The sequence below is a fragment of the Kogia breviceps genome, chromosome 11 (genome assembly GCF_026419965.1).
Source record: "Kogia breviceps isolate mKogBre1 chromosome 11, mKogBre1 haplotype 1, whole genome shotgun sequence".
NCBI classification, from domain to species: domain Eukaryota; kingdom Metazoa; phylum Chordata; class Mammalia; order Artiodactyla; family Physeteridae; genus Kogia; species Kogia breviceps.
In genome coordinates, this window is record NC_081320.1 from 98951262 (window position 1) to 98975310 (window position 24049).

A 24049-nucleotide genomic window follows, 5' to 3' on the forward strand; every position below is an offset into this window, starting at 1 on the left:
ATCCAAGCGTATGTGGCCCCGTGAACCTTCAGGAAGGCGTCTGAATGTCTTCTCCTGCAGAGGAGACGGTTCTGCTCCCAGGTACTCACCCAGCTAATGTGGACACTTGCATTCACACGAACACCTGTGCGTGGGTATTTACAGCAGCTTTATGCATGATTTGCCAAAACGTGGCCTCAACCAAGATGTCCTTCAGGAGGTGAAGGGGTAAATGACCCGTGTGACATCCAGACAATGGAACATGTTTTCAGGGCTAAAGGCAAATGAGCTATCGAGCCATGGAGAAACATGGAGGAACCTTCAATGCATGTTATTAAGTGAAAGAAGCCAATCTCTCTGAAAGGCCACAGACTGTCTGATTAAAACTATATGACATTCCGGAAAAGGTAAAATTATGGAGACTGTAGAAAGATCAGAGATTGCCTGTCAGGGAGAGAAGGATCAACAGAGGACATTTTAGGACAGTGAAACTAATCAGTATGATTTGTAATGGTGGATGCATGTCATTACACATCTGCCAAAACCCACACCAAGCGCCAGCCCCAATGTCAACGGTGTGGGCAAAGTCATGTCCCCTGCAAAGTTCCTATGTGGAAGCCCTAACCCTCAATGTGATGACTGTATGTCCTTTCGGGGCAATGAAGGTTCAGTGGGGTCGTAAGGGTGGGGTTCTAATCCAGTAAGGCTGTGGCCTTATGAGAGAGGAAGATCTCAGCACCCTCCTCTCTTTCGCCTACAGGTGAGGACTCAGGGAGAAGGTAGCCACCTGCAAGCCACAAAGAGGGCTTTCACCAGCACCTGAGGAGAACCCAACCCTGCTGGCCTCCCGATCTCGGACTCGTAGCCTCTAGAACTGTGAGAAAATACACTTCTGTGTTTCAAGTCACCCAGTCTACGGTGTTTCATTATGGCAGCCTGGGCTAATAGAGCAAGCTAAGGACTCTGGGTGGGAGGGATGTCTCAGTGTAGGTTCATCGCTGTAACACCTGCGCCTCTGGTGGGGATGGGATGTCAGCAGTGGTGGAGACCTAAAACTCTTCTATATGGTACCTCCCTATGCAATCTGCATCAGCTTTCTAAATATAAGTCCAAATCTGTTAACCTAAAGCTAAATTTAAAACCAAATCTGTTCATCTAAACTGCCCTAAAATAAAAAGTTTATTTTAAAAAATTTGTTGTTTTCACTTAAATCCTTATTAACATGCAGAGTCAACTGGATTCTTTTAAGAGTCTAAGGTTTTAATCTGTTTTAAGACCATGTTTTCCCCAAGCAGTATTCTTTTTATTTTTTAACTTATTTTTTTGTCCATTGAAGTATAGTTGATTTATAATGTTGTTAGTTTCAGGTGTACTGAACAGTGATTCAGTTATATTTCACTTATATATATATATATATATACACCTTCTTTCTCAGATTCTTTTCCATTATAGGTTATTACAAGATATTGAGTATAGTAAACTCTGCTCTACAGTAGGTCCTTATTGATCGTTATATATAGTAGTGTGTATCCGTTAATTCCAACCTCCTAATTTATCTCTCCCCACTCCCTTTCCCCTTTGGTAACCATAAATTTGCTTTCTATGTCTGTGAGCCTATTTCTGTTTTGTAAAAAAGTTCATTTGTATCATTTTTTTTAGATTTGACCCCAAACAGTACTATTAAGTGTGATACTAAAAATCAGAGGAACACGGGATTAAATATAATTGGGCAGATTTGTGTGCTTGTTTTTAAGCATCAAACCCCGCGCGGGTCTCCAGGTGTTAATGAACACGGTGATACCCCAAGAAGGGCGTACAGTAGGGCTCCACTGGACAAAGCACAAAACACGCTCTCAAGCACAACCACACACCATCAAGGTTAAAAAGGGAAGAAAAAGCTACTTTTCAGTCATTTCGCTGTCACGTGTTCCCCAACATTCAAACTTTGCAGGGCAAAGAGCAAAGAGGAGACAATCAACTAGGGGCCCAGGGACCGGAGAGAACTGCGGCCTGTCCGAGCTGCACTCTGCAGAGGAGAAACAGCCAGAGACCTGTCAGGCGCAGGTAAGGGTTTCCACTCCGCACGTCGTAGAGGCCCTAGGGTCTCTTACCACAGACGTGATGAGGAAACTTGCCTTCACTTAACCTGGGACCTTCTGTTTACTTCCCTCCTGCCTCCCAAAGATTCGGACCATTTTACAAGCCTATAAACTCACCTCTGTTAACAGTGGCCCAGAAGCCTCTTTGTGCTAAAAGCGTGGATGTCTAAGGCAGTCAGCCCTTCCCGGACAAACAGGCCCCGTTGCCTTCGGCCGCCCCGCACCCCGTCCCTGAGGCCCCATCCAGTAAGGCAACTCCCTTGCCAGGCTGTCCCACAAACCCGTGTCCCAGCCGGGCCGCGCGTCTGAGGAAGGTAGGCCTGTTTCCCCTTGAGGTCTTCGGCTGGTCACCCGACGCTGGTGTCCCCCAGTCACCTTTTCCGTAAAATATGGGGGTTTTAGTCTTGTCTTTTTTTTTTTTTTTTAAATGCTGGGAAATAGTTGCATTGAAGCAGGGAAGGGAAGGCAGAGGTCTGGCCCGATGCTCTGTTCCTTTCATGCTGTGGCATCTGCCCTGGGAGCCCCGGGGGCTTCTCTGCTTGTACTTATCTCAAGATCAACATGTTTCAACGTAACCCCCTTCTAGACGTCGTCTGCAGGGCGAAGGAGATCTGCTTCCCATCCCCACTGGGCTCTGGGGCTCCGACCGCCTTGCCTACAGACTCACGGCTTGATAAATGGGTCATCTTCAAAATCTTGAAACGTACTAAAAGTGGGTTTAAAAACCCATCCACGAATGGGAGCTTGGCGCCTTTCAAGTGCACCTGCACAGGTGAGAGGGAAGAGGAGCTCCTTCCCCTGGCGCGGCCTGACTGTGATGTGGCGTCTGGTACCGGGCACTGAAGCACACGCTGGGGTGGAGGGGAAGGCTGACTTAAAGGAGTCGCTTCCTTCCACCGAGCAAGCCCACCTCCTCCCTCCATCCTTCCCTGGTGCCCTGGGTCTGCGCTTCTCTCGCCAGAGAAAAGTCTGGGTGGGGGCGAGGCCAACGCAGTGAGTCTTCCTGCAGCAGGACCCGGAGCCCCCGCTGCTCCCCGGGGTGCAAAGGAGGGAGGCCCACACAGACACGACAGAGATGCGGCTGAAAAAGCCCTTACAGACATTTCCAGCGCCAGCCGGGGCTCCCGCCTTGAGACGCTTCCTCCCCGGCCTGGGCGGACCTGGGCACCTGCTTCTGGAAGCTGCCTCTCTGTGGGAGGCTTGGCTTAGGAAACAAGGGCCGTTCACTCACTCGCAGCGCCCCGGTATCTTCCTCATCAGAGACCGCTTCCCGCGGACGGCCCAGCCCAGCCTGGCTCTCTGACCCCGGTCCAGGAGTGACACACAGAAGGACACACAAAGGGACCATTATTCCCACCGCAAACGTCACCCCTCGGCTACCAGCCAGCGACAGCTTTAAAAGTCAGGCGTAAAGGCATCGCGTCCTAAGGCCGACGGGGACCATCATCGGATTGCGAGTCCTTTTAGAGAGCATTTCCTTGCTCCCAGCTGTGTGGGGATTGGCTAAGAGGTCGCACGGCCACCTCACGCCATCCCACCGCCTTCTAGCTGGTCCTGAGCCACCCTGATGGCACTGTTGCCAAACCCTGCCAGTGACACAGTGAAGCATCATCTCCAGTTTTGCTTTTTCAGATAAGGACACAGAGAAAAGAGCAACAGAACCCGTCCAGACATGTAGGATAGAGCGCGGACAGCATGGGCCACGCCCACGCCCGGCTCTAAACATTCCTAATCACGCTCTGCCAAAGAAAGGGCCCTCAGTGGGGCACAGGTGTCCTCTGCATCCTCCTGACCCTTGCAGTCCGTCCTGGTTGATGGCTCCTCGTTGGGAGCACGCTCTGGCCAGCTCAGGTCGGGGTAGGACAGGTACGTGGCTGTGTCCTTCCAGGCACCAAACAGAGGTCTTGCTGCTAAGACAAGGAGCCTGGGAAATTCCTCGGTGTGGAGCTTGTCCGTCCCTCGGGGTTAACAGAACAAGAACAGAACAGAGCAAGACGTCATGGAGTAGGGAGCACGCGGTGGGACGGACACGGGCCTCTGGGAAGATTCCAGAAGCCGGGGTTCTCATGTCAGCATTGCCGCCCACCGACCACGCGACCCCCGTGTCCTGTCCTGGACCCTCCTGGGTCAGCAGCCTCATCTGAGCTCTGGTTCGGGCCTGGCTCGCAGGATCCCTCCAGGCCCTGAACCCTCCCTCCTTCCACCCACCTGGGAAGGTGTCACCCAGCTCTCAGCGAGAGTGACTGCTGCTGTGACTGCAGCAGCAGAGGGGGCCTCGGCAGGGGGCTTGGGGGGCGATGCGTCTCAGAGAGAGAGAGAGAGAGAGAGAGAGAGAGAGAGAGCTAGAGGATAAAACATGCTCTCGAAGGATCGATCCTGCCACCAGAGACGCATCTCGGAGCTCGGGTTCTCCTGTGGCTGCGAGCCCTGACTGTCCACGAAATCATCTCAACACTCCCGCCCTCCCTCTCTAAGGGCTCGTGGCAATTCCACCTCAAGCCCCTCCCCATCCCAGGCCTATGGTTACACCCCCCCATCCTTCCACGCACCGCGATCAGTAGTCAGCCGCCGGCGTTAGGGTTCTGTGACGATCCAAACTGTTCTAGACACGGGATTACGAGGGCCAGAGGTCTCACCACACAGCACATCGGGCAACAACCAGAGCCTTTGCTCCGGCTGAAGCACCTGCTCGTGAAGATCTCATCGTGAAAGAAAAGGGATCAAGTACAAGGTACACAATGACAGGGAATCTGTTCAAAGAAACCTTGGGGGAGTCAAGCAGAATCACCCTTTTGTCAATGTTGAGCTGCAGACAGTTTCAGCTTCCTTGATGTACTTTAGCCAGAAAATTAGGTAAAATCTGGAGCTTCCAAATACATGGAACAGATTTCTTATTGTACCGATATATACACTTCCTCTATCAGGTTTATTTGGGCTTTGTCTTTGCTTCCTAAGAACAGATGAGAGGAAGGGGTATTGCTAAAAACAGAGTTAAGTGGATACAATAAACTCCACTCGGGCAGTTAGAGCTGATTCATGTTTTCAGTGAGGAGGCCAGGTATCCGCCAGATTCTCTAAAGACAGAGCCGGCAGGATGACACGCAGGACTCAGTGAGGGGCCGGAAACAACCAAGAGGCACACATGGCCCAGCCTGGGGCTCTTCAGGTGGTGCCCCTGCAGGCCAGGCCACGGCACGTGCCAGAGGCCTGGGGTCGTTCAGGGTCTGCATGCCCGAGAAACGTGCAAACACATATACCCCTTAGCTTTCAAATGTACGCGGTATCATTGGGATGAACTAAAAAGTGTCGCTAGGGGAATTCACACCTGGGACAACAGAAGACAGACTTCCGTCGATCATTCATGAAACAGGCATCTCGGAGCACTTTATTCCAGGCACTGCTCTGGTCACCGGAAACGTTAACAGTGCACAGACTCTACAAGCACCCCTGCCCTCTGGGAGCTAACACTCCAGTGGGGAGACAGGAAATAAATAAGGTGAATCGGTAAAACAGACAGTGTGTCGGCCAGTAATGCGCGTGCGTTGGGAAAACAAGCAGGGCGGGGGAGATGTGCTGAAATGGTGTCCAGGGTCCCCGCCAGACCAGAGGGGCAGAGGCACAGGCCGAGCGACCGGTGGGAGACAACGGCAACTGTCCAGGTGAGAGGCGGGGTGTGTCCGGGTGACGCCATGAGAAACAGGCCGAGGGCGGGTGGCCATACTCTAGACCTGCTTGGAAAGAAAAGCCGCTAGGACGAGCTGACAGCCCAGGTACGGCTACGAGAGAGACAGGGTCCAGGCCAGCCCCAAGGCCTTTGACCTCGCAAGTGGAAGGACTGAAGGACAGAGCTGCCCTTGCTCAAGTCTGGTGGGCGTGGGAGGAAGGTGCCAGCGTTTCTCCATCATTTACCGCCGGCTGCAGGATCTCCACGAGCCCCTCTGAGCCCAGCTCAACCGCTTTCCCAGGAAGCAGACACGGTAGGTACACGTTACCAGCAGGCAAGGCAGGCTCTGCACGGGGCAGAAGCCCTCCAAGTGAAGAGCAGAGTCTGCGAACCGGGGCCAGGCCTTGTCTTTGTACAACCTTCGGGCTAAGAATGTCTTTTTGCATGTTGAGAGATTATAAGACAAAAAACACAAGCAAAGACATGTGGGCCAGCAAAGCCTAAAACGCTCACTATCTGGCCCTGCAGAGAAAAGTCTGCCAGCCCCTGATTTACAGGTCGGCATCCTCGATTCCGTGCGTGGAGCCAACTAGGACTCCTGGATGAGGCTCAGGAACAGGAAATTCCTACAAGAAGTCCTCCAGGAGAGCAGGCCCAAGGTCAGGACCAAGGCCAGGGCCTGACAACAGCATCCTGGAAATGCCACTTTAAACACACGTAACCGTGAGCAACTCTCCAAAGCCTGGGGTTCGAAGAAAAGAAGTGAAAGAACTAGAGGTTTGGGCCCTTTCTCTGCTTCCACATGTAGGACACAGCCAAAGGCTGGACACTGCCTGGACAAGACAGTTTTGAGTGCCCCATCCTTTGTGCTCTAGTTCATTGAGACCCAGGGGCTCCTAAGGATTTGTCCTAGGAAGACCACAGCAGGCGCAGGTCAGAAGGTCCAGCGCACACCCTCAGCATCCAGGAGACTTCTTGTGGGAAGGCGGACAGGAAGCTTTAAATTCCGCTTCTCCTATTTGGAGCCAACCATGAGGTGATTATCGCACAGGGACCAGACACGCACAAGTGCAAATCACCTCGAGGTGGGAGCCGCACTCAGTGCCCATGTCTTTAGATCTAGAAGCAGCGTGACCTCTGACACCTGCCGGCACAGGCGTGGCAGAGACATGCAAATCCCACGTGCAGAGCAGAAGGGGTGTCCCCTGCCTTGGACTGTGTAACACTTCTATGACAAGTATCTTCCCTACGCCGTCTCCAAACTCTCATTTGTACCTCTGGGTATACTCAGAGTTCACTTTTAGTCACCAGTAAATTACAACCCGCTGTGCCCCGAGCTGGGCAGATTCCATGTCATTCTATTCCTTGGGGGCTCAGCTATTTTCTCAATGTAATAATGGCCTGATAATTATTAAAGGACCCCCGTATTTAGAAAACGGGAGCTTGGCACAAGCTTAAAGAATCCCATGTCATTTCATCAGTATGATGATTTATGACAATAATATCACGAATCTTTGTTTTCCAAAGCCCATGACCTACAGCCTATCGCACCTTTTCACCTTCTTTCAATCATCTGAGCACCTACATAAAATCCGTCACCTCCGGTCCCCTGCCCCTCTTTATGTGACCCCAGGCATTGTCTACACGCACTTCTTTATTTATGTATTGTTTTCTTCCCCCTCGAAAGTAAGTTCCATGAGAAGAGTCAGTATTACCATGCAACAGTTTAAAAAAAAAACCTACTCAAAGAAAAATATGGCTGTATTTTGTTCTTTCCTTTCCTGCCTAGCTAACTAGATGGAAAAAATATACTTAGCCTCAGTGGGCATTACTTATTTCACTGGGGTGAAGAGGATATACCTATTTTCTGACCAAACAATGCTGAATAGCATCTCAGGACGCCCTTGCGATCGCCTGCAGTATTTCTGAACTTCTACTCAAAAAACACTTCCTATTGTATAGTTGATAATCAACACTTCAGAGAAGGAAATCAGCTCAGTTACCTTCGTTTAGCAGATTAACAGCAGAGGCTGAAGAAGAGTAAAACATTTGCCGAAGTCTCAAGGTAAGAAACGGCAAATCCAGAATTCTCACCCGGCCTCCTGACCTTTCCAGCCACATTCTCTTCCGGCACCAACGTTTCCACTAGTCTCGGGTCCAGCGAACGCCCTCAAAGCACCCACTGCTCAGGTTGCTGACGGGCTGGCAGCGTCTTCCGGGGAGCCTGGAGAGGCCCCTTCACTCACAAGAGCTCCACTCTCGGCCCCGCTACTCTCGTCCACTGCACACAAAAGCCAATTGCTAGCCTGGCTGTTCCACCTTTAGGTGACAAGAGGCCACCCTCTGAGGAAAAAACGCCACTGCTGTTTTAACCTAAGGCTGTTGACAGTGTCGTGTTTTGCACATAAAACTATCTTTTCCGTCACCGAGAGTCCTCCAGTTATGAAATGAGGCGTTTGGCCCCATGACGGTTAAGGACGGTCCATTTAGTCGGCTAAGATGCCGAAATCAATCCAGCGCTCAACTTCTTTGATGAGATGATGAATCCTAATCTCACAAAAAGCTCCTCTGTCTTCCCCAGGCCCAGTGCCAGAGTCTGTACTTGCTAATAATCAGGAGAAACAATCTGTCACCCTACTGGCTCTCCTAACCTCTCTGTGAGGGAGGCTGGGGCATCACTATGTCCTTGGACAGGACTGAAGACCAGGGGTCCAGAGGTGTGGCCAAGGTTAGGAGGTCAGGAAGGGCCCATGACCGCAGGTCCATCCCACCCAGTCCTGAGACCCACGTGCCCAAGCCCCAGGCTCAGCCCTCGCCCACGATTCTAGAACTCATATTCCAGTAGGGACTCAGAGAACACTACAGCTGCTCCAGTCTCTCTTTTCTGCCCCTGGCTAAGGAGACCCGAAGTGCAGGTGAGCTTACTGGACGGAGAGAGAGATACCCAAGTCATGACAGAGAGATGGGCTCATGGAGATGCCACGAACCCCTTCTTGCCCCTCTCCTGTCCCAACACCCCGCCTGCCCCCACCCTCCAGCCTCTAGCTAGACAACACGGGGGGCTCTATCAAATATCAAAACCACAAAACTTCCTCAAACGTAGTTCTGACATGGTGGCGATGACGCCCCCACAGGTGCAGACACAGAGCTTTAATTTAGAGAAGAGTCACAAAGACAGAGGAAGGCCCCAGACGACCAGGCTCAGCACTCCCCCTGCAGACCGACTTCACCGTCTCCTGAACATGCAGCTCTGTTCGAAGCCCACCCATGAGGGAACTGGCTGTAATCAAATAAACTGACGCAACCTTTCCTGCAGGGAAACAGAGATGCCAACTTCAGGTAACTCCCACGAAAACACCAGCTTCCAAGGTGGACAGCATTCCTGCAGGGAAAACCCATAAGAAAGCGAGTCTAGAAAAGCACGTTTATTTCCAGCCCAGTGCTGAAACCTGGGTTGTACGCCTCGGACCGGCCCACAATGTTCCTGTGCGTGGAGCCTTCCTTCACGGAGAACAGACGTGGAGAAGTCTGCTTCGGGGAAGGACCAAGCTGTTGACATGATAATGGGTCTAAAGGGACTGCGTTCTCTCAGAGACGTACAACTCTTTGGTCACGTGAGAATCATCAGTGTAGAATTACCGCACCCAAAAGAACAGGACCCGCTATGTCCAGCCAATGGTTTCCTCTTTCACAGGTTATTACAGGCCTCTGATGCATCAAGGGCCGTCTGCCGGCTTCCTGACATTCCAGAAAGGAGCAGGCTCGGGTGCTCCAGGGCCGTGGAAGACCACACACACACCCCCGCCCAGGGGCACCCAGATCTCGTCTCCAAGTCTGCTCGCACCTGCGCAGAGACGATGAGGGATGGGGGCCGAGGGGCTCTTTCTCCGGGCTTCGCAGCAGCCTCACGTGTCTGCAGGACACTATTTCGTCAGGTCTCTCCTGCTTGAGAGCTTCCCACCACTCCCCAGCGGTGCAGGTGAAATGCAAAGCCCTCAAGCCCCGCCTGCACCCACCTTCCTCCTCCTCAGAGCCCATCACTGTCTGCGGCTTACCTTACTTTTCTCGTTTATCCTCTGCCGCCCTTTCCTCGAGGAGGCTGATTTTCATTGGCTTTGCTCACGCTTGCATCCAAAGGCCCCGGCACAGAGGACGCGTCCCATAAAAATAGATCAGCACAATCTACCTGATGCTCCAAACTCAGGCCTGGGAGAAAGCCAGGGTGACTGGTGAGAGGGATCTCTGCTCTTCTAGAAGCTTTTCTGGAACAGGGAGGATTTTACGTCATGTCATATCTACTACCTGGTATTATGGGCTACATGTGGAAAGTAAATATTTACTGAGTGGATGGCTCAATAACTACTAAATTAGCAATTTGGTGTGACTTTTCTCTGCAGTGAAATAAAATTGCTCATTTTGGCCCAGTTAAATTTATGTGAAAATTGTCCAAAGAACCATGTCCAGTCACCTGTGCTTTGGTGTGAATTCATGTGGAAATGTGCCAGCTCTCTCTTCCCGAGAGCCAGGACACCGGCTGTAGCCAGCTCTGTGACCCTAACCCACCTCCTGACCACTCTGCACCCTGATTTACTCATGTGGAAGATGACAGGGCTGATTTTCCACCTATAAAATCAATTGCACTTTTTCTGAATTATAATAATCTGGTTACAGTCATGGAGCCACTACTAAACACACATGGCTAATGGTAATACATAACGATAGACCACTACTGAGAGGCAACAGTCACTATTTTTCAAGGACCTTAAAAATGTTCAACTCCTTTAATCAAGTAACACCGTTTCCGGGAATTCATCCATAAGAATAAAAAAAATCAGGACTTCCCTGGTGGTGCAGTGGTTAGGAATCCGCCTGCCGAGGCAGGGGACACGGGTACGAGCCCTGGTCCGGGAAGATCCCACATGCCGTGGAGCAACTGAGCCTGTGCGCCACAGCTACTGAGCCTGCGCTCTAGAGCCCACGAGGCACAACTACTGAGCCCACATGCCACAACTACGGAAGCCTGCGCGCCTAGAGCCCATGCTCCACAACAAGAGAAGCCACCGCAATGAGAAGCCCGCACACCACAGTGAAGAGTAGCCCCCGCTCGCCCCAACTAGAGAAAGCCCACGTGCAGCAACAAAGACCCAACGCAGCCAAAAATAAATAAATAAATCTAATTCTTTTTAAAAAAAGAATTAAAAAAATCAAGGGCATTAAATGTTCATTATAGCATTTCCCGTAATATTAAAAAAGTTTTCAGAGCATAAATATACTTTTTAAAAAGAAATGTCAAACCAGTAAAAACAGAAGAATGGAAAAGTACAAGCCACAGAATGATATTTTACACTCTTAACCAGTGGCTTTACAATATAATTTTGGTGAGTGGAAAAGGAGCATAAAAATCATATGCTGTGTTAGCCACCACAGACAAAGAAAGTATACACACCCACACAAGTAAAATCATTGCTTCATTAGAATGAGGAGACCTTATGTTTCTTCCTGGCAACATTCCTTTATATATACAATTGCAAAAACTTCTGCAAAGCCAAGGTAAGTCAAAATAAATAACAAAATTATTTTAAAAAACAGTTGCAAAACTTATCCCAGTTAACCTCCTTTGTACAGTTTTAGAAATTGAGAGATAAAAGAGCAACAGTAATAGAAAATGATCAAAGAACAAGAAATAGTTCACAGGGAAAGAAAGACAAGTACCCCCAGATGGACACATTCCTAAGAAGAGAGAGATGCAAATTGACCGCGTAAGATGCCGTTCTCAATTCTCCAACTGGCAAACATTCAAACGTTTGACAAAACACTCGTCCACGAGGCTGTCCGTCAATAACTGCTCTCCTGCCCGACTGGTTGGAGTCCGAGATGATACAACACATCAAAAGGGTTTTGTTGTCCGAATCTACTGACACTTGACCTACATTTATCCTCTGATCCAGAAATCTCACTTCTCGGGCATGTGACCAGTGTATATGTGAGCAAGTTTGTCAGTCACTGCGGTCTTGTCTGAAATACCAAAAGATTAAAAACAATCCAGGTAGGTGACAGGTTAAATAAACTGAGGAAATCAACCCTGGAATGGATTACTAGGCTACTGCAGAAAGAGGAGAAACATGCCACGCATTAAAATGGGAAGATTTGCACAATGTAGTAAATTTAAAAGGCAAAGTGTAGAACACGTATGTTGCATACTGAATGTTGTATAAACTTCATATATATATATGCGTACTTATTTGTATTTGCATAAAGAAACACTGGATGCTGCAGCCACTATGGAGAACAGTATGGAGGTTCCTTAAAAAAATAAAAATAGAACTACCATGTGACCCAGCAATCCCATTACTGGGCATATACCCTGAGAAAACCGTAATTCAAAGAGATACAAGCACCCCAGTGTTCACAGCAGCACTATTTACAACAGCCAAGACATGGAAGCCACCTAAATGTCCATCGACAGATGAATGGATAAAGAAGATGTGGTACATATATACAATGGAATATTACTCGGCCATGAAAAAGAATGAAATAATGCCATTTACAGCAACATGGATGGACCTAGAGATTATCATACTAAGTGAAGCAAGTCAGACAAAGACAAAGATCATATGATATCATTTAGATGTGGAATCTAAAAAAGATACAAATGAACGTATTTACAAATAATGCCATTTGTAGCAACATGGATGGAAAAACAGATTATCATACTAAGTGAAGTTAAGCCAGACAGAGAAAGACAGATCTCAGGATGTCGTTTATATGTGAAATCTAAAAAAATGATACAAATGATCTTATTTACAAAAAAGAAATAGACTCACAGACATAGAAAACAAACTTATGGTTATCAAAGGGGAAAGGGGATAAATTAGGAGTTTGGGATGAACACATACACACTACTACATATAAAACAGATAACCAAAAAAGAGCTACTGTAGAGCACAGGGAACTATACTCAATATCTGTAATCACCTATAAGGGGAAAGAATCTGAAAAAGAATATATATATATATATATATATATATATATATACAACTGAATCGCTTTGCTGTGCACTTGAAACTAACACAACATTGTAAATCAACCATACTTCAACAACAAAAAAGAAAAATACAAAGAAAATGAAAAAAAAAAAAAGGAACACTGGATGAATACCTGAACCACAATTAAAGCAGTTACCTAGCAGAGTGGGCTGGGCTGGAGGGTGGAGGGACTGACCAAGCAGAGAGGCAAACAGGACTCTTCAAATATTACCTTTAAATAAATTGATTGTGAACTAGATGGATACTCCTGTTTAGAGATTATGAAGATTTTAATGAAATAAACTTGAGTATTTTAGTAACAGTAATTTAGAATAAACAGAGGGTCTCTTGCCTGGTCTTAATTCAGTCAAGGGATAATGCCTGTTCATTCTACACATAGACTTGCCTACTTAAAGTCAGGGGATGCATTTCAAAATTGTAAAAGAGAAAAGTTCCAAATGATATTTCAATAGTGTTTTCCTTCTCTGACCTAGCCCAGAGTTCCAAAACTGTCAACGTATATCTGCTCTCCTCCATGTCTCTTCCAAATTTAAAATCTGGCATTTATTGTATTGTCGAAAGGCTCACCATCCTCTGGTCAGCTGCCTGTCAGTGCTAAGGTTTCAGACAAGGGCCTGTCAGCTCACGGGGTAATAAGACTTTCACAGTGTCAGCCTTTGGGGGAGGGTTTTATATTTCCCACACGGAAAAAAAGCAACATCCATCCAGATGAAGATTAAGAAATAATAATTACTAACACTGACTGAGAACTTGCTGGGTGCACGAAATCACGAGCCACCAAGTCATACAACAGCTGTAAGAAACATCAGCCCGCATGTGCAGGAGGGCCGGGGTACAGGGAGGCTGAGGGGTAGAGGTGGGGGGCATCTCTCGGCAGGCAAGACCCAGGCCTGTTCTCCAACCGCAAGGCCGTACGTCTTTCTTTTCTGAATGCAATGAGACCGCGTGTAGCACTGGTTGTCACGAGGCCAGAGGTAGCCTCGGCGACACACAGGACCAGCTCCAATCACCGCTCTTGCTTTTTAAGAATCCCGTGTGTTCAGCTGCAATGCTCCTGGTGAACAGGGGTAAGTGAGCTTCGCCATATCCCAGTTTACAGAGCATGAACGAGATGGAGCTGGTGTCCAAGCTACCATCAGTAGACAAGCACTAACCATGGCCTAGGAGCTGCGGGGTCTAGAATTCTCACCCAATCTTAGTTTCTACATCCTTCCTTCCACTAGTGAATAATGTGCTATAAAAGCCCAGTAAAGGTGTAGACCAGAGGCTGGCAGATGTTCCCCATAAGGGTCAGACCGTTCCTACCGTAGGCTTTGTGGGTCATAGAGAGGCTCCGCAAAGCAGCCAGAGGCAGCTCCTAACCCATGGGCGGGGCTGTCCGCCAGTGAAACCAGGGACCGTCTCCTGACCCCGGTGTAGATGCCTGTGGGGGAATCCTGCCCGTCTTTCTGACCATCCCCTTGCTCTAACGCGGTTAAATACTGTAACAAACTTTGCCCTTGTTTTTTTTTAAAAAAATCATTTCTATTCTGAGTGCCTGAGCCTGCAGTGAAGACACGTCACAACCTGATGCTTAGCCAACTAGAGCCCGAAGAAACTGGGCACCGAACAGCCCGCCTGGCATCACGCAGGACGGGGACCCAGTCAAGGCCACGAAAGATCCTTCCATTTGGGCCACGTGCTCTAGTGTTTATTTCCTGAAGAAGTCCTGGGCCTTTGCTAGCTGTGTTCCAAGGGCGCGGACATCCACGCCTCTCCTCCACCGAGTGAACCCGTGCCCCCCTCACCACCCAGCTCAATGGCGTCTCCCGAGACCACCGCACCGCGAGGCATTTACGACCCTCTCATGAATCTCACCGGCCCCAGGTCCGAGGTACCCCGACTGCAACTTAGATTCTGACACAACGTCTTACCTCCATGCTCAGTACCTAAGACCCTCCGGACAAAGCTACACCATCTTGCCTTGTGCTCCTGACTCTTACGTAAGCATTTATTCCGTGGGTCAATGGCCATAGGATGGATTTACCATCCCAATACAGACGCGAGGAGCTGAGAAGGTGCAGTACAATAATCCAGACAGGCTGTGGTTAAAGAGGTCGTGGCAATTCTGACAGAAGATCCTAAGTCTCTTTATCCAAGGAGCCTAAGACACCACAGGAGCCTAGTATGATAGACAGTGGCCTTTGCTGAAAGTGGACAATCTCCAGGACCAGAGGCCACTGGGTTTGAATCCCAGCACGGCCACAGGATGGTGGCAAATCTCTTCAACTTAACATCAGCTTACAGTTACCACGGCACTATCTTAGGCTGTGTAAAATGCATACTGCTTCATTTAATACTTCCACCAACTGTGACGTATGCACTCTTACCCCCATTTTATAGATGAGAAAACTGAGGCACTGGAGTTCTGCAACTTGTCCAACATTAAGCATCAGAGCCTAGCTCCAAACCGAGGTATTCCGGCTCCAGAATCCAACCCTTCCAACCATAAACTCCGGGGCCCCTTGGGCATCACCAGCAATGGTGTCTGTTGTTATTGATCATTCAACACATGCTGTTATTATGATCACTCTCTCCTCACCGGTAGAGGATGTACACCTCTCTAGCTAAGGTGGGTTGGAGAACTGACCTCGTCAACTCTTTCCTGCCTCATCAACTGCTCCGCCAGCCACGAGCATCTACAGGAGGTCTTCCTCTGGGAGTCTCAGCCTGGACACAGCCCAGGGATGGGCCTCCTGATCTCGGCCTTGGCAGGTGTGGACAGCGCCCTCACGGAGGGTCAGACACACCCTGGAGCCCTGCCGGCCGCCTTGTCAACTGAGATCACAGCAACATCTACAGCCAAAGGTAAGATGGTGCATGAGCTGGAGAGGCCAGGAAGTGGGTGGGGAGGAGCTAGAAAGGGAAAGGGTTGCCAGGGAGTCTGATCCTACGCTCCCATCCCAAGAAAGAGCAATAAGCCCACAGAAGAAACCAGCTGGGGCTGTTTCTGCTCAGCCTGACCCACTCGAAAATTTTTCTAAAAGGGAAAAATCAGTTACAAACACATGAAGACTTGCAGTTTAAGAAGGTGAGGGGTGCGGTGAATGCCAGAAGTTACGTAACATCCCTTCTGTAGGCTGGGGGAAAGCTGTCTCCTGAAGTTTGACAAATGAACAAAGAAATGTGGCAGCATTTCAGACTCTGCCACCCAATCTTTCTGTGGAACTGATGTGCCCACGAGAGAGCCCACCCCAAACCCTGGCTCCTGATGAAGAGGAGGAGGAGGTGGGGAGGGGGAGGGAGACCAGGTAAAATTAGCATCTTCTCAGCTGTGTGCCGCGCTGGGGCTTCCAGGAGAACGGAGGGGTTCTGTGGCTCCAGCCTGATTTGCGGTTATTGCATAAGGCTGTAGGCCTGGGGGTGGGAACCAGTCCTCCCCAGGAGGCTGAGAACAAAGAAATGAGTCTCCTCCCCATGACCCACCGCTGGGGAACCAGGCCGTGGTCTCCCCTGTGTGTAAGCCGGTGAGAAAACACCAGAAAGAAAACTGCATTCAGTTCAAAAGAAGCCAACGAGGAATCTAGAAATATACATGCTGTACTTAACCTACAGCAGAGAAAACACGCAAGGCCTCATTCAAAGGTAGAGTTGCAGTTAAGCAGAGTTTACTCCATACTGTTAACACAGTAAAAGAGCAGGGAGAGCTTTGGGAATCCCACTGTCCAAGCCCTCTTCCATACACATCACTCAGAGACAAGAGACCTCCAAGGCCACACAGCAGAGCAGCAGAATCTAATCAGAAGACGGGCCTGGGGCTTCCCTGGGGGCGCAGTGGTTGGGAGTCCGCCTGCCAATGCAGGGGACGCGGGTTCGTGCCCCGGTCCGCGAAGATCCCACGTGCCGCGGAGCAACTAAGCCCGTGAGCCACGGCCGCTGAGCCTGCGCGTCCGGAGCCTGTGCTCCGCAGCGGGAGAGGCCACAACGGTGAGAGGCCCGCATAACCGAAAAAAAAAAAAAAAAAATCAAAAAAAGAAGACAGGCCCCTAATCCCCAGGTCAGTGGAGGCGCCATACCAGCACAGTGAGATTGTAGGGCTGTCTGCGTTTAGAATAAGCTGCTCACGCCTCTGAATTGAGGGACAGACGGCAGAGGTCTACAGAGAAGGGTCAAGCAGAACGCTCAGTAACCCGGACACTGTATCTTGTTTCTATCCAGACCCACCCAAGAACTCAATCTGTTTCTCAGTCTTAACCATCACATCGCAGAGGTAGCTCTGTATTTTAATTTTGCAGCATTCATCATCTTCCTGGCATTTATGTGGGGCAAGATCGGAACTACCACGTGTACCGGATGCCAATCGGCGGGCCCGCACCCCCCCCATCCGCATCACAGCCCCGTCCTGGGCTCACGGCGCCAAAGAAATCAGGCCGACCGGAGAAACCAGACAGCTGGAGGACTATTCAGCTCAAATAGTGAACTATTCAGTTCACAATGGTTCACAGACTCTTGGAAATTGGAGAATTAAGAGAACGCTGCACAGCCCTCCCTAGAGGCCCCCGCATAACTTCCGGGCTACGGTGAACCTCAAACCAGCTGGAGCTTCTGCAGCCAGGACAGAAAAGGACAGCGGGCAACCAGTGGCACCAGCAGTAAAGTCAAACAAGGTGCTAATCAGTATTCCTGTGTCTCTAGACTTGCCAGATATTTCACCAAATGTATGTTATCCTTTGTAAGAAGAAAAACAAGTAAGAAAAATGTGGCAAAGAAGAAAAAAGTTTAGCGAAGTAAGGTAGAGCTGAGTGATTTTAGCTCACAAAGTTCATGTCCTCAAGGGTTTTGTTTGTTTGCCATTTTTTTAAACAAACTTTTTTTCTGCAGTAAACTGTGTGCAGGCCATGCTTCGGGGGCAATAAATTCAGCTCAAAACTTTAAACAGGGACTTCCCTGGTGGCACAGTAGTTAAGAATCTGCCTGCCAACGCAGGGGACACGGGTTCGAGCCCCGGTCCGGGAAGATCCCACATGCCGCGGAGCAACAAAACCCGTGCGCCACAACTACTGAAGCCGGCGCGCCTAGGGCCCGTGCTCCGCAACAAGAGAAGCCGCCGCAATGAGAAGCCCGCGCACCGCAACGAAGAGTAGCCCCCGCTCACCACAACTAGAGAAAGCCCACGCGCAGCAACAAAGACCCAACACAGCCAGAAATAAATATGAATTAATTAATTAATTTTAAAAAACTTGGAACAGGGACAAGGTCTTGGGAGAAAGGCAGGAAGCCCTGGGCCCCTTGAGAAGTCTCTGCAGGGTGAGGAAACTCAGCCCCTGAGGTTGTGCAGGAAGAAGGCTCACATGCCCTGCCCCCCGGGCCTGCGGGCCGAAGGCACGTGGCTGGAACCAGATGACCTAGGTCACACCCACCTGCGGCCCGTGCTCTCTGGGGGACCTTGGGCAAGTTACTCAGCGACCCGGCCTCAGTTTTCCCATCTATAGAATGGGGATAAGGAGACGCGCATTAGCTAGTTAAGGCTGCCTTAACACACCACCACCGACGGGCAGCGATTGTCGCACAGCTCTGGAGGCTGCAAGTCCCAGGGCAGCCTGGGGGCAGTGTTGGCTCCTCTGCAGCCCCTCTCCTTGGCTTGCAGACGGCCATCTTCTGCCCATGTCTCTTCACATCGTCCTCTCTTTGGAGGTGTCTCTGTCTCCAAATTTCCCCATTTGATGAGGACGCTCGTGATATTGGGTTAGAGTCTGCCTTAATAACCTCATTTCCACTTAATTCCACCTGTGAAGACCCCAAGTGACTCTGCCGAGGGCCCTGAGCTCCGCCAGTGCCCTTCACGGACTAACTGTCATTGTCAGCATCACTCCCAGAGCTCCATCCCCGGTGACAGGCTGTCACCAGGGCCGTGTCCAAGGCCTGGACCAGAGGCAGGAGGCACAGCCCGAGGCACAGGACCCCATCTGTCCCACAAGATGAGTCACGCTCTGCCAGCCTCACGCTTTCTCTGCAGGGGCTGGGGTGGCCTTGAAGGGGACACGGCGTGGCCACCATGACCCTTTCTGATGCTGGAGGAGGAGGAGGATTTGCAGAGCCATTGCCCACTGCCCCCTAAGTTCTAAGTGCCTCCTTTGTCCTGAAGAAGAGTGAGTTAGTTCTTCTAGACACGGTGGCTCAACTGACTTGTGAAGAACAAATTTACAAGGAATTCCGGGTGCTATTTTGTAAGGTTGGAGAGAACGACCTTTGTGTCAAGCGTGTTTGCTTCTGTGACAAGAGCAGGCTGGGTCAGAAGCCCCTCCTCCCTGCCACTGCCACAGGACACGCTAAAGTTCCTGGACGGGCTTGTGTCTTCCCAGAATCAGTCAAGGGTTTGCCTGGCTGCAGGCGGAACCGCAGCTGGCTCAGCGGGGCCTGCCGGCCAGGAGGGGGCTGCGGCCCTAAGCCCACCGGGCTTCCTTCGGCGCCCTCCGTGCTCACCGCGCTCTTCCTTCGACCAAAATAAAATGAAAGCATTTTTGCCAACATATTTCACCTTGAGAGTCATCCTGGAGGACATTGTGACTCTGCATTTTCGGGCCCTGGAATGTGTCTCCGCCAGCCTTCGAGACAGTGGCCCAGAGAGCAAAAGGGATTTGACAAAGGGACGTTCTCGGGGTTGGCAGGGCTGGGCTGTCTGCGGACCGTACGTCCAGGACGTCTGCCCCTGCCGCGCTGTCTTTGCATCAGACTGTCCCAGGCCATAATATCCTGTCTTCATAGAAAAGTTCCCTTCACTCCGTGTCATAGTGGCAACGCACGGGGAATAGTAGTGCAGTGCAGGAGAGGGACACAATTTTAAAGCAACTAACAACAAATCCCAGAGAACTAAGAATCCTTTCAAGAGGGAACCATGTCTCGGGCCCCAGAGATGTCAGCGACTCATCATTGCAAGCAGTGACCCGTTTCTGAAAAGCATCGGTGTTCCTTGAAATGCTCATAGGAGGTCCGCCAGCACACGGATTCCAAATTCAAATAGTGTTAGCGCTTTGAGTTTAAAAGTACATCCATGCCCTTTAATTCATCTGACGCTCCCAGCAAGCTCTTGGCTTTTCCCTCGTTTTGCGCATAGACAAACGGAGTCTACGGCAGCATCTCAACTTGGCCGCCCCCAGAAGCAGAAGCAGCTTATGTGGGAAGTGATCCCGGAGACCCAGCTGTAGACGTACAGAGTGAGGCAGGAGAGGAAAGGCAGCCAGAGCAGGATTCATCCGGAGCAGCCCCCCCAGTGGTTAATGGGGGCTTCCTCCCCACAGCTGGGTGCTGCAGGGGGCGGGGCGGGGTACAGACCGCAGGAGTCACTGCAGACCGGGGGGCCTCCATCCCCCTGCCGATGAGCTCTGAGCTTCGGGAAGACTGCCTGGGGCAGGTGACAAACGGGCTGTGTCTTTCTGTACGTGAGGAATTAGATGTTTCACAGAACATTTTCAAAGCTTGATTTGGGGTAATTGGTCAGATAAATCAGTCTCTAATTGGAAACAGAACAACCTAAATGCACAGAGATGGGTTAGAATTTATTAGAATACGTGTCTGAATTGAGGAGAACCTGCATTCAGGGGGATGGCAATGGGAAAATGAAGGAGCAGAGGATGATGGGACAGTCAGGGAGGGAAAATGCCGGAAGGATGCGGGGAAGGATGGGGGCTCGGGGGAGGAGGAGACAGAGAAGTATCCCCCCAATGCCCCTCGCAGGTGCTGGAGACACGCTTGGCACGGTAACAGAAGTCAAGAAAGCAGGGTTGATTTGAGAAGAGGAGTCTGTGCCGGGCAGAAACGTGGATGTTCCCAAGACAGAAGGGCTTCCAGGTGGACACGCAAACCCAGTCTCTGTATCCCAGGTCTGTCAACAGGGCATCGGGTACTTCCCGTACCCATCTGGGTACCCACAGCCCAAGGGACCACCTGGCATGCCGAAACCTGCCCAGTGGCCCTAACCACTAACCTGCTAACTGTCCTGTTCACAGAACACCCTCCTCAGTTATTATTCTACTAGACAAACGTGAGGCTCTTCAGACCCCACCCCAAAGAGCCTCCAATTACTCACCCTCTCAAACCAACATGGACTGGACTTCACAAACGCAAGGGAGGGGGTTGTTAATTTAGCTACTATTAGCCTCTAACCCTACCATGGGCTTTTGATAATAGATTGTTTTGGACATTTTGGTGACTGGGGATTTCTCCAGTGGCGATGTACCCTTCTCCCTCAAACAACCCTCAAAGCACAGCCTTTCCCGGCTCTGGGAAGCCCAGCGCTGGGCCATGGCAACTGGATGCCACAGAGTCTGCCCGCCGTGCTTGTGGTCTGGGTCCTGCACCCTATTAGCCTGAAGGTGAAGCAAACACCCAACACTGGGAGGGTACCCCCAATCTTAAGATATTCTAGAGCCATTCTGGCCAAGTTGTCACAATTAAGACTCACACGGTCAATGAAACCTCCTCTTTTCTTACTATATAGGAGTTGAAAAAACGAGGCAGACTCAGGGCCTCACAAGGGCACAGCAGGTGCTTGCTGAGTGAGGACTCTCCTAATACTGAACGGGTCTCTTGGTTTGGGGAGAATCTTCTTTATTCTTCCCTTTTTTCTTTCTTTCTTTTTTTTTCCTTTTTAAAATAACACTAGGGCTTCCCTGGTGGCGCAGTGGTTGAGAATCCGCCTGCCGATGCAGGGGACAAGGGTTCGTGCCCCGGTCTGGGAAGATCCCACATGCCGTGGAGCGGCTGGGCCCGTGAGCCGTGGCCGCTGAGCCTGCGCGTCTGGAGCCTGTGCTCCGCAACGGGAGAGGCCCACGTACCGCAAAAAAAAAAAAAATAATAAAAAATAAAATAAAATAAAATAACACTAAACTTTTAACTCTCCCAAAACTAAAATGCAAATCCTGTTTAAAAACTGGAAACGTAATAAATGAAAACCCCAAGAAACATATACCTGGTAGTTAAGACAAAGATTTCCTTCTACTATTACAAAGTTACTTGCAGAAAAAGAAAAGTGTTGTGCTTACTTCACTGTTCACCTGGAAAGGACAGACAGGTGGCTTCATCTAGGAAACCCTGAAGATAGAATCCTATAATATTTTCCAAGAACTGGTGCCACTGGCCTATCAGCCCTGCACATCTGGGGAAGTCACCTGCACGTGGATCAGCGACCTGTGCTCACGTTTTACAACCTTGTCCAAGCCTTTGGGAGGTTCTGCCTTTATAAGAAACTGGTCCCCCAAACTTTATCAAGGCCCAAAATGTACAGACCTTTCTGTGACTGAGAGAAATCTAGCCTCCCCAGGGAAGGGGGCCCGGTGCTGCCAGCCCACGCCCCCCAAGGCTCCCGTCAGCCTTGGCAGGTGTGGTGGGTAGCGGGCAGGGCCGGCGGGGACCCCTGCACAGACACCTCAGTCTCCCCAGCTGGGTCAGAAAACCCGTTTCGTGTCACCGCCTCAGAGAACCCTCCTTCAACAGCGAAGGACACGTCCTCATTTCCTCACCAGCCCGATCACTGCCCATCTGTCTGCAGAGCACTTATGCTCCTGTAATACGCTCAAATCGGCCTCGCCAGCCAAGGCACAGGAAACGGTTCCCACCTGAGTACACATGGCTCCACGCAATTCCAAACGAGGGCCCTGCATAGACACGCACTCGGGACTCCTTTTTATGCAGAAAACCCTGCTTTTGTATCTCATCTCCTTGCTGTCTCCTTGATCTCAAACCATAAGCTCTGCTCCAAATAAGGAGAATTCACACTGGAACCAGTGTGTTCCTTTGCCCCTGCGTTTTTGCCGTGCCTTTGCATCTCCTCTACTCTTGCAGCGGTTTTCCTTTAACCCTACTCCTCTTTTCCGGGCCACTTCATTAATTCTTCTACAGCTCTGCCTCAAGCTGGTGAGGTGGGCCAGTCGGTGAGCAAGGAAAAGGCTAGACTAGACTACTTCCCAGCACAGCCCCCAGAGGGACCCTTCTCCAGTGCAAAGCCACTCCACTCTGTCTAGCCTGGGTGACCGATGCCTTCCCCAGGTGAGGATGCTTGGGACCGGGGACGAGACTAACTGCATCTCAATGGCCCCAGTTCCTCATCCAATGACCAGCACATAAAGGACAAATGAGACAGAAACCCTGAGCTTTACCCCCTGGACAGGTCATGAACCAGCTGGAAGACTTTTACTCATCCATGGGAGGAAGGAAGGGAGGGTGTGGAAAAAGAAAGACAAGTGGAAGAAAGATAAAGGGAGAAGGAGGAAGGAAAGGGAGTTAGTTAAACCATGTGGTTTATCTGGCTCTCTTCTCTTGTAATGTTCTTTCGTTCCATCATTTTCTTTCCAGACGTGGGGCTCAGGCAGAGGACATCTAAGTGGACATCCCACAGTTGCCTACACAGATTCATTCTGAGAAGGGGGAGGAAGCCAGACAGAGGGTTTAACTTCGGAGAGCCAGGGGCCAAGGAGCAGCGTGACAAGTGAGGAGAAGGCTGGGGCACGTGGAGGGCGCTCGGCTCCATCAACAACTTCAAGAACAGGAAGACGCCAGCACGGGGGTCTATCATCTGATCAGAATGGGTTGCGTGGCAACTTGGTGCCCTAACAGAATGAGTGGAGATTCTTTTCTCTTCTCTCTACAATGCACGGACGTACTTCAACCCAAAGACCCCTTGCTTGGCCAGTGAGGGTGAAGATACACTCGTGCCAAAGCTGGGCCTTTAAAATCTGTGTCATCGGAGAGCTCATGACGCCACCTCGATCCCTCCTCTCAAGGCCCAGTGCCTCTCTGTGGAAGGGACAGAAAAATACGTCCTCACGTGCCTCAGACACAGAAAGCTGGATCTCAACAATCAACCCGCTACTCTCAGACTTGCCGCCTGATTCCAGGCCACGCGCAACTGTTCCCCTGTCCTCTGCTTCTCTACGCCGAGGACGGCCCCGTGATTCTTCCGTCTTTCAAGATCAACATCATGATCATGCAGTCTCCCTAGACCAAGACCAACCAGACTCCAAAGGTTCTGCATTGGCCTCACGATGGCACAAACCATGGAGAGGGCAAAGGGCCGTCCAGTCTGTGTGTCAGGGTCTGCGCCGGGCCCTGGGTAGGGCAGCATCCAGCCTCAGGAGGTTTCCAACGCAGGTGAGAGAATAAGACACGTGCACAAATAACTACACAATACAGAAGGGAAAAGAAGTGATGTTTTACTGGTTGCCCAGTAAGTGCTAGGAGCTTTACCTATTTACATTAATTTAGCCTTGACCTCAGTCCAATGGGAT

General features: G+C 50.4%; 1 protein-coding gene across 13 annotated transcripts in view; it reads right to left on the reverse strand.

Annotated features, from left to right (window-relative positions):
* RNF144A (ring finger protein 144A) overlaps window positions 1–24049 on the reverse strand; it is a 112319-nt gene that overhangs the window by 41029 nt on the left and 47241 nt on the right. Inside the window, exon 1 of one of the 13 annotated variants that reach the window (XM_067008218.1) lies at window positions 23818–23941. The exons of 11 other annotated variants lie outside the window; for them this stretch is intronic. The gene's annotated coding sequence lies outside the window, so the exon portion shown is untranslated. Of the gene's footprint in view, window positions 1–9797; window positions 9821–23817; window positions 23942–24049 lie in introns of those variants that run through there. One more of the 13 variants, XM_067008216.1, reaches the window with a different exon arrangement.